Below are 14,391 nucleotides of genomic sequence, written 5' to 3'. Positions count from 1 at the left end.
ACCCGAGCTCATCGGTGCGCAGCGCCCCGACGGCAGTGGTAGAAACAGCACCACAAAAAGACTCTGGGAGAGACCCGCGGCACCGCCACTTCCCAGTGCCAAAATCGGCGGGATTGACCTGGCACTGGTCCCACTCCCTGGTGCAGAAGCGGCACCGGAAGCAGGGGAGGAGTGGCTCTCCGGCTCAGAGCTGACCAGTGGAGCACGTCCCAGAGAGGAGCACCCAGTGCCAAAGTCTTTGGAGACAGCACTGTCGACTTGGCCCCTCAAGGGGGACCGTGGAGTCCGATGCCGTTGGACTCCCTGGGCCAGGTTATTGAGGAGGTGGAATTGCGATCCACCCAGGACATCTTTGAGTCTGCAAGGGACCTCATTGCCATGACAGCGCCGAGGTCCCCCACCCTTCACGCCAAGCCTCTGGTACTGCAATGTGTGGCACCGTCTCAAGGCAAACTGGTGATGCTCCGTCCCTCGGCACCACTCAGAGTCTCGGCACTGCTCCAGGTCGTGCCAGCACTCCCACTCACAACGCCTATCCTCGCGTTGATCCCCATCACACAGCAGGTCCTGCTCCCGGCACCAGTCATCCCAACACCGATCAGCGACCCTGTACTGCTCCCCAGCATTGTGACACCACTCCCCAGTGTGGCGCTGCTCACCCGTCCAGCTCTGCTTGGCACCGCCCTGGTCATCGCGGTCCCGATCTCCATCTTCGGAGACGGGGTGTAGATACTCAGAGTGGTGCTGGCACTGGTGAGGCCATGGAAGGCCTGAGGTGGGGGCAGGCCATGGCCTGCGCAGTGGCAGGGACCAGCGCAGTGGCCATTTTGGACCCAGTGGGTGTACCACCAGGTCCAGGGCGCCCAATCTAAAGGTTACCGGTCAGCGACCTCTGAACCGAGGGTGCTGGAGACTTCCGCCTGTCTCCCCACCTCAGGGATGCTGCGGAGGTACCATTTCCTTGCCCTCCCCTGGAACCAACTCCAGTTCCTGAGCCTGATCCAGGTGTGGCTGGCCCAGTCAAAGAGGCAGGACAGGAGGCCCCTGGAGTCCAAGAGGATCAGGAGGACCCTGTTCCCCCTTTAGCCTCGTTGTCTCTCTCCCTGGACAAGGCAGTTGCAGGCACCTCCGTCTTGGGACCATCCCCCATATACAGCCATGCCCGCCAGGGCCTTCTTCGCAGGGTGGCACGAAAGATGGGCTTGCAGGACAAGAAGGTGGTGGAGTCTGAGGACCCAGGGGTCAACATCCTGGCCCTGGAAGGTCCATCGAGGGTGGCTGTACCCCTCATCAAGACTATACAGGCCAATGCTAAGACCATTTGGCAGACCCCGGCCTCCATCCCTCCCACTGTGAAGGAAGTATTTCATCCCATCTAAGGGGTACGAATACCTCTTCACACACCCACAGCCTTGCTCGTTGGTGGTGGCTGCAGTAAACAAGAAGGAGAGGCAGGGAAAAGAAGCCCCAGTGCCTAAGTCCAAAGGCACCAATTGCCTGGATTTATTTGGGTGCAAAGTATATTCTGCTGGGAGATTGCACCTCAGGATTGCCAACCAGCAGACAATTCTGAGTCGGTACAGCTTCAACTCCTGGAACTCGATGCTCAAGTTTAAGGAGAAGGGGCAGGCCCGACTAAACCATCGTCAGGTTCCAAGCAGACCTTTTGAAGGGGCGCCCGAGGATGGCACACCTGCCTTACTTCCCGATCCTTCCCCGTCTTTTTTGAATCGTCTGTCCCACTTCTACTGTGCTTGGTCCTAAATAACTTCGGACCACTGGGTCCTCCGTGGCATATTGGTAGAAGTGGTATATTCTCTCCAGTTCTGCTTGGAAGTTTAAATACAAGAACTAATCTTGATAAAATATTAAAGCGCTGACTATGCAGAATTTGTGCACATGCTTAATTTTACACAATGCAAGTAGTCCCATATACTATTCATAAGCAGAAAGTTAACCATGTGCATAAATCTTTTCAGGATTGGCCTAAAGCAGGAAGATCATATTGACAAAATATAGGAAATTTCAAACAAGAAATACCTAATTCTGCAGTGCCTTGAACCATTTTGTACTCAATTGCAGCAGAATAAATTGAGTCCTCCTACTGATTTAGCACTAGTAAATCAGAATGTTAGTTTTTACATGCATTTTTGCACTGCTTGTAAATGATTCCTCAAGGCCCAGGGCAGCAGTGAATTGGAATGTAAGTTTGCTTTTGTAACATTAACTCTGCCACACTGCACGTGTAATATCTTTTTTTATTCCTCTTCCTAGGGCCGGCTCCAGCATTTCTGCCACCCCAAGCAAAAAAAAAAAAAAAAAAGAAGCCGCAATCACATTTGCGACCGGCGGCGCGGCGGCAATTGGGGGGGGAAAAAAAAAAGCCGCGATCGGCGGCGGCAGTTCCTTCGCTTCTAGAGGGAGTGAGGGACCTGCCGCCCCCGAATTGCCGCACATGCCACCCCTCTCCCTTGGCCGCCCCAAGCACCTGCTTGTTAAGCTGGTGTCTGGAGCCGGCCCTGCCTCTTCCTGAATCTTTTACATTCTTTTGGCTAACAAATTTATAAGGGGTTTTGTTTGTCTGTTTTTCCCTTTTGTTTATAAGTATGTTTGCAGAAGGGGAGAAACTGATTGACTAATAAAGCGAAATAGTGATGCTACACAAAATGCTGTCATGAGTAAAGTAAATAAACTAAAAAAATTGGGAATTTCCTTCTTGCTAATATCTTTCATTCACCGTAATATTAGGTAGTATTTGCAAATATAGTTGGTAATTTTTTTCAGACAGTAATGTCTATATTGTCCCTTTTAATATTACATCAGTACTAATCCCTTTACATTTTTTAATTAATTTTTTCCCCATTTAGTCATGAGGATTTCTTTGATTGACAAGTCATGCAAATATGTAGTACCAGTTCTGGCATCTTGAAGGCATTTTGGGGCCTGATGCTGATAAATAAAATAAGATGTTCAGTGTTTTAAATCAAGCATTTGAAAAACTTCCTTCAGTCTGATTTCTAAATGAAATAAATCGAAAGATGGCTTACTGCAGCCCATCTGAATCTAATCAAAAAGCTTTGCAGCTAGCTTGTCTTCCTTCCTATTATAAGGGTCAGAATCCCAGGAGGCCAGCTACTCCCTTAAAAGGATGAGGTTCTAATATTTACTTAATTCACTGTATACCAAAACTACGTCCAACCATACTTCCCTTATGGAGAGGTTACTAGATAGTCCATTCATTGGACTGGAGCAAGAGAGTTACGGTAAGTCTTTCACTGAATGAGATGTATACATATGTCATTGGGATCTTTTTAAAACTACATAGAGTTCCATTTCCTATTGATAAGTAGTAGCAAGGCCATGCTTGGAGCCATAGAAAATGGGCATGAGTATTGCCATAACCCAGTACACTTATTTTGATGTTTTTGCCACCTTTGAAAAAAGATGTTATATCTATGTCCTCTGCTCCATGTTCCAGTGTAGAATCTTTAACCGTGAACCCAAGGCATAATTTGAAGCTCCACATGCTATAATGATAATCAGTCCCTAAAGATAGACCCACTGTTGGAAAGGAGCTATAATTGCTTTGGGTTGCTGTGTGGCACTGGAGTCTTGATATGGGGGACCCATTAAAAGAGGCAGAAATGTGTAAAAGGAATTGCATCTGTCACTGCTTAGAACATAGAATTTAGGACATAGAACTCAGACTTAATAGTGACTGGGATTTTTTTTCCATAATCACAATAAACACATAGTTTTCAGTAAAAACAAAAACTGCATATCTGAGGATTTAATAAGTCTTTTTGTAACTCTTATATTGGAGAAATTGTTCAACTCTAGTAAATTTGTGTGAAAGTGAGACGTCTAATATTGTGAAAATAGTCTATACTGACTTGCTTTGTTAATGCCAGTTGTGGAAGTAAAAAACTGCCTAGTTCATTAATTTATATACCAAGATTGTTCAAGATTTCAGGTATCAATTGGAAGTATTAGATGAGAGAAGATTGTTCATTTGGCGTCTGATATTGTATCTCAGTTGTGTTGATAGCGGGGAGGAGAAGTTGATGTAATTTGGGCAGGGGAAGCACAGAATGGGGAAACAGCAACTCCATGGAATGCTTGTTCTGTGCCCCTGTGGAAGTCCTTCTCTGAAAACTCTGGGATTAAGTTTCCGTGGGGTAGGAATGTGGGTGTCAGAGGTGGGGAAAAAATTGGCTTGGGGAAAGAAGTCTCTCAACTGAAGCCTCGGCAGCACACATCCAAGTGGAAGCTAATCCTGGTCATGGCAGCATTTATTCCTGTTCTGCAGCTGCTTGGGGAGGCCTTTGCAAATGCCTGGGCAGAAAGACCAGTCAGCATTCCACTGAAACTCTTAAAGTCTGACCTCACAGGTTTTTTGTTAATAGTTTTTACTCCCAGGTGCCATTGCGTGAGTGGGGAGTGTGTTTGACTCTAGAATCAGTTGCTGAATTTCCCCTCATAATCTTCTCTACACCATTTTGGCAAAGGTCCTTTTTAAAAAAGAGAAGTGTTGGTGTTGTGGGGCCAGAAGAGGAGAGGATGAAAAATTGCTGCTATAAAAGCCTATAAAGCTTCTGTTATCTGTATTAAATGCAACCCTTGAGAAACTAATGGAAAATAAAGTAATCAAATAAGCGTTTGGGTTTTATTTTTTTTTAATTAATGGACTATATTGCTACTGCAACAAGCATAGGATTCCATAGTGTTCAACTTCTTGTCATTGTCAATTAACTTGCTCCTCCTCCACATCTAACAGATGGCCAGTTTCTAAATTTTGCCCTGACTTTTTGGTGTCAGGCACATACAGTACTTTAAAACGTTGAACAAAATGTTATAGTTCACTTGCTGCTGCTGCAGAGTCTGTGTGGGTGGAACAAAGTGAAAAACATGGAGAAAGGGTGTGGTAGTTTAAAGGTTTGAAGGTGTGGGGGTGGGAGTAGCTGAATTCAGTAGCCTGAAGCTAAAATTTGTGGGAATCGTTTTTTTCTTTTTTTTCTTTATGCTTCTGGTGTGGCTTTGTTTTGTTGCATTCTTAAGTGGAGTGTGAACTGAAGGAACATTTGCTATTTTGTAATTGAATTAGAAAACTATGGATTTATTAGTAAGTGCATACCCATCTCAATTGAAATTGTTTTCACTGTTTAAGCCTGCAAAGGGTAATAACAGCTATATACAATAGTATTAAAACAGATGCTAAAGGCACAGTCCAACTGTAGTTAGAGCACTTTAGTGTGAAAAATACTAATTCACTGCTAGGCCAGCTTACTACTTGGCTAACAAGATCTGGTAGTGCCAAAGATACAACTGCTTAACTGCCTTTGAGGAATTGCCTTGCATCACTTATGAGTAATTCCTCTAATCAAACCAGTATTGGAGTAAGATTTGAATGTCTGCCAAACTGAATAATACCTATCTCTTATAGAGTGCTTTTGCATAAGTAGATTGCAATGCAAGATTTTCATATATAATAATAATGCTTTAGCACTTATGTGTTGCTTTCCAACCATAGATAGCAAAACACATGACAAAAGCAGATAATACTTATACATGAGTGTGACTGACCTTTTGGGGTGCATTCACAGGATGCATTCAGTCAGTGAGAAGGACTTCTTTATCCTTTGATCAAATCAAAGAGGTGACCTGTGTTAGAAATTGTGTAACTTCTGTCTGCATAACTGGTATCTGGTGGGAGCTGCATTATTAGACTATAGCTATGTAGATTCCGTCATTCTGATGTCTGAAAAGCTGCTACCTTGACACAGTCTGCTGCCAATGGCACTGGATGCTAAGAGCCCAAGAGGAATCATTACATCATCATCTGACCTCCTGTATATCACCTTCAAGAGCAGGGGCGCTGGAACAATTTGTGTTGAGGGGGTGCTGAGAGCCTTTGAACCAAACTGTAAACCTGGTATATGATGGAAACCACTTCAAGCCATGGGGTGCGGCAGCACCCCTAATTCCAGCACCTGTGTTCAAGGCTGGAGCTTAGTTATCTAATCCTGTTATAGCATGACTAGGTCTCTGTCAAATATTTTAACTGGGCCCCTGACCCTTGGTGGTTACATTTGTATTGGAGATGGGCCTTTAGAGTAATGTCTCAAGAAACAACTTCACCCACAAGGTAGAAAAACAACTTTAATGCCTATTGAAGAGGTTTTAGTTTAGAGGAGTTCTCTAAAATGTAAATGAAGAACTCAAATAAGAAATGGGAATAGGATTAACCTTCCTTTAGTTAATGTTTGTTAAAGTGTAAACGTGCCTCAAGAAGGAGTGTGAGTTTTTTTGTTGTTGCAGAGCATGCTTGTGATTAATACAGTGGTAAATGTTCTAAGTTTCTAAGAGCATGTGGTTTGTCTCAATGAGGTCAGAAGCTACTCCAGGAAAGATGCACTATTCTTTTCTCTCAAGGTTCATTAATGGCTGAGTCATCTATTGAAAACTGAGTAATCAGCAGGCTAGTCTGCATTTGCTGACTACTAATGTTAGAACAAAGCTAACAAGCAAGAAAAAAATCACAGCAGGAGTCAGGATGGAGGAAATGGATAGGCTATCCAAGCTAGTTACGCTGGAAACTTTTAGTAAAGTGATCAGCAATGAAATAGTTACTAGTGTTGACATGAGTGGGCCAGGACACATCACAAAGCATGTGACAACTGGGGACAGCATTCTCTGTGAAGAAGATCTGGCTATGAAATGAACTTCCAGAGGAGATCAGGCAAAGCCAGAGTCTGACCGTCTTTAGGAAATATTGCAAAACCTTCCTCTTTAAAAAAATCTTTCCTCATAGCCAGAATGGTACTCATAATATTGAAACCCCTGCTACCCACATGTTCCCCCATCCCACCACAAAAACCCCAGCCTGTAATGAACAACTCAATCAACCGATCAAAACAAACAGAATTCCCCAAGCAGAGTTTTTGCTTAAAAAAGTAAGTGCTTGACACTTGTTGACTAATATATATTATCTGCACTCTCTCTTACTTATATACACACCCACACCCACATATGTATATATAATCACTAATAACATTAAGCACAAATATTGTAAAAGTGATATAGCCTAAACTGCCCTATGCCATAATCCTGTTCACTTATGCTAAGTATCCCATAACACCTTGTATTTGTTGAAGTAAGCATTTGGCACAAGCAGATAGGAAACTTGTCAAAATCAAGATACATTCCTTCTGTGTCTTAGTACAAGCTAGGGAAGTACCTTCACGGATAAGTACTTGGAATGCTAGTATCCAAAACAAAAGGAACAGAGCAACAAATTAGGGAGCTGGAGCAAATTGATGGGTTGGATTATAGTGATGTGTAAAGAAATGTGTCACTTGTAAAATGACATAATACCGGCTGAAATGTGTAATTTTGGGATCACGCCTTCTGCATAAGGTGAATGTAACATCTCTGCATAGGACTGCTCTTTGGAGACTGGTATTGTATAGAACCTTTTTCCTATACCTTGTTAATAAACCTGACTGACTTTCTTTATTTGGTCTGTTGAGTATTTTATAACAAAATAATGAGCCAAAGTATGGTCAAGTAATTGACTATACAATTTATCAACACACTCCAGGAAATCTCCAGTAAAGACGTTGCTTTTGCTGTTAAGTTTGCATGGAAGGCACTCATACTTCCAAAATCTGCGCACAGATTAGAAGCCAGAATCAAGATTTTTTTTAAAAAGAGTGCTATACTTAAGCACCTAAATCTCTTCTTTGGAGTCTATACCGAAGACATCATTTTCAAAAATCGGAGTTGCGGGGTGATGAGCAATTTTTAAAATCAGTGCTAAACTTTGGACACTATTCTTGAAAAATTTGGTTCTGTCTTCTGATCTGTCTGCGGATTGTGAAAGGTTATTTTCACAGTCATAAAGATGAGAAACTTATTTTTAAAGAACATTTAAAATCGGCAGAAAGTGATGAAATGCCAGAACATTTCTCAGTCTGATTGACAGCCGTATTATATTTATACTTGTATTTCAACATTAACTATTATTTTCATGTGTTTTGTAAGGAGATATTATCTATAAATGAGTGGTGGGAGAGCCCCAAAAGGTTTTGGATTCAAATGCACATCCAGAATTTTAGATGTTTTCTGAACCAGTGGAGGCCCCAATAGCACCTAATGATTCTCTCTCGACATATAGTTTTCCTGTAAGGGAATAATACTCTCTCTCCAGCAACAATCCTCTCTGTTCTCTTAAATGTAGTGGCCTTGTTGGCAGATAGGGGAGGCCTGGTGTTCTGCTCCTCTCCTCTGATGTGTTGGAGTAGGATGGCAAATCTATTGTCGCCCTCTACCGAAAATTTCAAGTGCCAGCTTCCTTACTTTCTCTACATCTAGGGTTCTGTTCCCTCACCACCGGAACAGATCTTCTCTTCTCCCCTCTTTTCCCCCTTCAACTGATTTCCATCCTAATCACACAAACACTAGTTGATTCTGTCCCCTTTTGCACATTCTTAGTTGATTGTATCTTCTTCCCCCCAGAACATGGGAATTGCCATACTGGATTAGACTTGGGATCCATCTAATCCAGTATTCTGTCACTGACAGTAGCTAGTACCAAGTGCTTCCGATGAAGGTATAAGACTTCTGCAGTAGGTAGATATAGGATAATCTGCCCTCCAAATTGTTTCATCCTTATCTCTTAGAGATTTCTAGTTATAGTTGCTCTGAAAAAAGGCTTTCACATTGTTTCTGTTTACATGTAGCATAGTTATAAACAAACCCTGTAGTCGTATGGTTTGACTCAGTTAGGCGCGCAGGGCCAGTTAGATAAGCAGAACTGCAGGGTCTGAATGCATGGATGAGACGATGGTATAGGGAGAAGGGTTTTAGATTTATTAGGAACTGGGGACCCTTTTGGGAAAGGAGGAGCCTATACAGGAAGGATGGACTACACGTAAACCAAAACAGATTGTTGGCATATAAAATTAAAAAGAAGGTAAAGGAGTTTTTAAACTGAGGGCTGGGGAAAGCCAACAGAGACATCACTTAGGGGAGCATCTATTAACAGGGATTCTCTATGTCCTAGTAAAGAGGAGAGGATAGCAGTTAACAGGTAGGAACTGATGCAAAATAGTCAAATGAAAGAGTCAGACAACTGAAAGTAAAACATTTTATAAGTGCTTGTATACAAATACTAGAAATCTAAATATTTAGATGAATGAACTTAAGTGCCTGCTATTAAATGAGAATATTGATATAATAGGCATCACAGAAAGTTTGTGGAATGATGATAATCAATGGGCTATGGTAATACCAGGGTACAAAATATATAGGAATGAGAGAGTAAGTGGTGCTAGTGCGGGAGCGGCTCTGTGTGAAAGAAAGCATGGAGTCAAATATAGCAAATATCTTAAATGAATGAAACTGTACCATAGACTCTCTCTGATAGAAATTCCATGCTTGAATAAGTGTGTAAGTATATGTTACTAACACTAGTAATAGCAGTAGGAATATACTATCGGCCACCTGACCAAAATGATTGTGAAATGCCCAGGCAGATTAGAGAGGCTATAAAAATAGAAACTCAATAATAACGGTGAATTTCAGCAGTCCCCATATTGACTGGGAGCATGTCACCTCAGAATGGGATATGGAAATAAAATTTCTAGACACCATTAATGACTACTTCTTGGCTTGTCCTGGAACCCACAAGGGGAGAGGCAGTTCTTGATTTAGTTCTAAATGGAGCTCAGGATCTGGTCCAAGAGGTGAATATAGCTGAACTGCTAATTAATACTGACCATAATGTAATAAAATTTCACATGCTTGTGTGGGAGAAAATACCAAAGAAGCCCATCACAGTAGCATTTAACTTCAAGAAGGGGAACTAAACAAAAATGAGGAAGCTAGTTAAATGGAAATTAAAAAAACAGTCACAAGAGTGAAATGCCTGGAAGCTGCATGGAAACATTTTACAAACACCATAATAGAGGCTTAAATTAAATGTATACCTCAAATTAAAAAAAAAAAAAGTAAGAGGATGAAAAAACTGCCACCATGATAAGCAATAGAGTAAAAGGGGCGGTTAGAGGCTAAAAGGTGCCCTTTAAATATTGGAACAGCTTCCATCTGAGGAGAGATTAAAAAGACTAGCACTGCTCAACTTGGAAGAGAGACAACTAAGGGGGATATGATAGAGGTCTATAAAATCATGAATGATTTGGAAAAGTGTCACTTACCCTTTCACATAACACAATAACCAGAGGTTTCCCAGTGAAATTAATAGTCATCAGGTTTAAAACAAACAAAAGGAAGTACCTCTTCACACAATACACAGTCAACCTCTAGAATTCATTGTTGGGGATGTTGTGAAGGCTAAAACTTATAACGGGGTTCAAAAAAGAATTAGATAAGTTCCTGGAAGATAGATTAATCAATTTCTCTTAGCCAAGACGGTCAGGGATGCAATCCCATGCTCTGGGTGTCCCTCTAACTGCCAGAAGCTGGGATTGGATGACGGGGTGGATCATGCAATAATTGCCCTGTTCTTTTCATTCCCTCTGAAGAATCTGGTGTTGGCCACTGTCAAAAGACAGGATATTGGGCCATTGGTCTCACCTAATATGGCTGTTATGGTCTTATGTTTATTGTAAATACTGTTAGTAATATATCAGTTATGGAACTCATTCATACTTACTTCCTGTATAAGTAATTCAACACTGTATTGGGCTTGATTTCTCCCTAATAGTAACTATCCTTAGATCTTGACTAAGTACTGAAAATTAATCCCACTTTAGGAGTACATTCTCTGTTTGTTTGTTTGTTGCTGCTGTTGTCGTCATGGGAGCAAGATGTATTTTTAATGCATTCATGTCATATTTTTATTTAAATTGTATGGTGCTACTCTAATGAAAGATATTAACTGTGTGGGTCCAAAGGCTGTTTTCATTTGAATCTGACCTAGAATAAACCAAAACCATCAATGAAGCAATAATGTATGATTACTGGATTAATGAATCAGTGACTTTTTCGGAGGGTTGTGGGTGGGATATGAGTCCTCTGTTTTCCCTACGAAACTCTAAGGCTTGGTTCTACACGACAGACTTATGTTGGTATAACTACATCGGATTTTCCACACCCCTGAGCGACGCAGTTATACCTACATAACTTCAGGTGTAGACAGCATTATGTCGACAGAAGGGCTTCTCCCATTGACATTGCTACAGTCTCTCTGGAAGGTGAAGTACGTACGCCAACAGGCATAGGTAGCATCTTCACCAAGCGCTACAGCAGCGCAGCTGTGCCGCTGCAGCTCTGTACTGTAGGCAAGCCCTAACACATTATAACTTCTCTTCCTCTGTCCTCAAAGCATTATATGGCAGTCACCATCTTTTCGCTTGAGAAGCGAACAGTGTCACTCCATAATCTGCCAAAGGGTTTGATGCCAGGTCTCTTATTTTATGGCTCTGCCTCAAGAAAATTCATGTCTTTCTATCAGCGTTACGTCCTGCTTATACAGTGCTGCACACATTGTTTTGAAAGTACAGAAGCATGTCTTTGTTTCTAAAAGGTTTTTAGCTTGTGTAAATTGTGCTTGGTCAAGTGAATTTTTTTTAAATGCTCTGTAGGAGGTAGGGAGAAAAGAGAATTTGTTCATCCTTGTGTACTATAATTCCTTTCCTTACTTCTGAAGAAAGGGAATTTGCCCATTATTTGTGTGTTAACTAAGTTCTTTTGTTACCCTTTTAAAAATCGTACGTCCCTCCTTATAGGGACTGCCTTACCTATTAGATAGGCAAGAGTTTTTGTTGTTTTTTTAATAGAATACCATGTAATAGTGTATGTCAAGCTAATTTTGTTTGGATCCACAGGCCTAATCTATTAATGCTTCTCAACCCCAAGACGCTGTAATTAGGGACAGTGATCTTCAAAATGAGGGTCAAATACCCCTTGAAATGAGAAACACAATGAAGGACTTCAATTTTTTTTGTTGAACATGCTTTTATTTTATATATACATGTACAAGCATGCAAATAGCCTGGAATTTATGATAATGGAACTAAACAATGATTCTGTGTATTATCATGCTTTATTTGGAAAGCCACTATTTACAATAAAATAAGAAGTCCGTTTGCTCTGACGTTCACTGTTTTATTCTGTGATTGCCTTTTTTGGGGGCCAACTCCTTTACCCCGTTCTACACCCTGGCTGCTCACGTGGATGGACCTTACAAGTTTTGCTTTAGCAGCAGAATGTTTATCTTGACTCCTAAAATCAGGATATTCATGATTGATGTTGGAGGAGGTTCAAAAGCACAAAACATGGATACAGATTGATGCTCATCAGAACAAGCTAGAAGAGATAATTAATGAGTTAGCAGTAGCCATAACAGCTGTACATGGAAGTTCGTGAGAGAATGCACAGATCAATTAATGACAACACAAACAGCAGAGTGGTCCTCTAGTCATTCGTTGAAGGCCCTGTACTAGCTGCCATGACACTGGGACAAATTTACTAGCTGAAGAGATTTGTCGAAGTTGGAAGAGTTGTTTAAGGAAACTATTTTCCTGATGGTTCCAAACACTCACTTCACTGTCTACCAAGCAACATCTTGGGCACTCTGGCTGCAACCCTCCTGTCCCTGGTGTTGCCTCTCTGCCTTTCTCCTTCCTCTACGCCCATGTGCTTGATCTTCCTGAACAAATTTGGCCCATCCCGCCCCTCCACTTTGCCCTGAACTTCAGCACCCACTTCGCAGCAGGGAGCATGTTGGAATCCCAGGTGAGGGTAGAGTGAGGACATTGGCTTCAGCAGATGCTACCAAAAGTGCTCAGCAACAGCAAAGCAACCCATTGGGTAGGGGAGCAGATTGTGACACTATACCTTCCCTCTTTCCTCCATTCCGTTTTCGCTTCACTCTGGGAATGCATTCCACTGAAGTTAGAATGAGGGCAGCAGCTTCTCTGGTGACTAGTGCACATGCGGATACCTCTGGGGCATGGTCAGTAACATCCAGGGAGCAAAACCTGAATGTGCCCCTGACTAATGGCTACATGGGACTGTGGGAGAACTGTAAAAACTGGGGTCACATATAGAATGTCCCACACAATGTAGGACTACACTTCAGAGATATACTCTTTAGTGGGAAATTGAGGAATAATATTAACTAATGTCTTGGAATTTTTTAATAAGAAGCAAAGTGCTCTTTATCATTTTATATCTCAATTTTATTATAGTTCTGTTAGGGGTTGGCTTTTTGTTTTTGTTTTTGTTTTTTCTCCAAGGTCTTTTATTGGTAAATTTCTGATTTCAACTGGAATTCATTATGTACATACCATTTGTTTTGTATGAATTTGGCGATTACATCTGTGTCACATGCGTGGTTGCAGCAATAAATACAGTTATCTAAACTTTGTGACCCCCAAGAACTATATAGGTAACTTGCCAGGGGCTCAAAGGCTTGGCAGTATTGCATATAAACTTGTATCTATAGTATCAGAAATAAACACAGGCATGCATAATACTTGCTTGTGCTTATGGCACTTTAATAGATGAACAGACGCTTTTGTTAAAGCAATGAAAACAAAAATCCAAGCCATTCATAGATTCATTAGAAAGTAAAGGGCCTGTAGGAATCCTCAGGTACTACTACTGTATCTCTAAGGTTTAGTGACATGAAGAAGGACTATAGGCTGCATTTAGAATTTAAAGGAACACATCTTTATTTCAGGCCACACTTTGGGCTTGTTTGCAGTAAAACATTTGGACCTGTCACCCTTCAGGCAAAAATTACATGTATCCAGATGGAAAATGAAACTAATTAAAATTAACATTAACTAAGTTTAAAATAAACTAAGCTTAATTAAATTAGACTTTAACACGAGGTAAAATATCAACATGTATTAAAATTTCAATTAATGATGGTTGGACAATAAACAATTCTTGTATTGAAAGATACAACTGTGATATTAATTACTCTACATCAGGACAGTTTAGCTCTATGGGCATGCTCCTATTGAAGTAAATTAGAATTTCTCCTTTAATGGGAGCAGAATTTTATTTAGGCTTATCATTTCACATCTACTTGAGTGTCCGGCTTCAATTTTTTTTAATCTTCATATTCCTCGCCTGTATGCTAATCTGTATTTTTGGGTGATTACTATTCTGTCAATATGGATTTATCAATTAATTTAAAAACAACTATCTCAATATTAAATCAAAAGTTACCTACTGTGGAGGAGAGAGCTGTGCAAATAACTGATTTTTTTCAGTTCACTGGCAATTCTGAAAAGCAGTAATACAAAAAAGCCTTTGATTCAAACTGAAACTGACATTTTTCAGAATTTTTGGTGAATCAGAAGAGTCGCAAAAATTTCTGCTTGGGTTGAATGAAACATTTTGTCCAACTGAAAC

At 41.2% G+C, this 14,391-nt stretch overlaps 1 protein-coding gene and 1 long non-coding RNA gene across 2 annotated transcripts in view; one reads left to right on the top strand and one right to left on the bottom strand.

Moving 5' to 3' along the window:
• LOC128832509 (ubiquitin-conjugating enzyme E2 E2) overlaps nt 1-14,391 on the top strand; it is a 307,401-nt gene that overhangs the window by 117,017 nt on the left and 175,993 nt on the right. The gene's annotated exons all lie outside the window — the stretch shown is intronic.
• Nucleotides 12,044-14,391, bottom strand: part of LOC128832510 (uncharacterized) — a 36,236-nt gene continuing 33,888 nt past the window's right edge. The window contains exon 3 of the long non-coding RNA XR_008443989.1: nt 12,044-12,330. This is a non-coding gene — a long non-coding RNA (uncharacterized LOC128832510). The remainder of the gene's footprint in view (nt 12,331-14,391) is intronic.

Source organism: Malaclemys terrapin, chromosome 2 (genome assembly GCF_027887155.1).
Source record: "Malaclemys terrapin pileata isolate rMalTer1 chromosome 2, rMalTer1.hap1, whole genome shotgun sequence".
NCBI classification, from domain to species: Eukaryota; Metazoa; Chordata; order Testudines; family Emydidae; genus Malaclemys; species Malaclemys terrapin.
The sequence above is the reverse complement of the archived record's forward strand: the minus strand, read 5'-3'. Positions and strand labels throughout refer to the sequence as shown.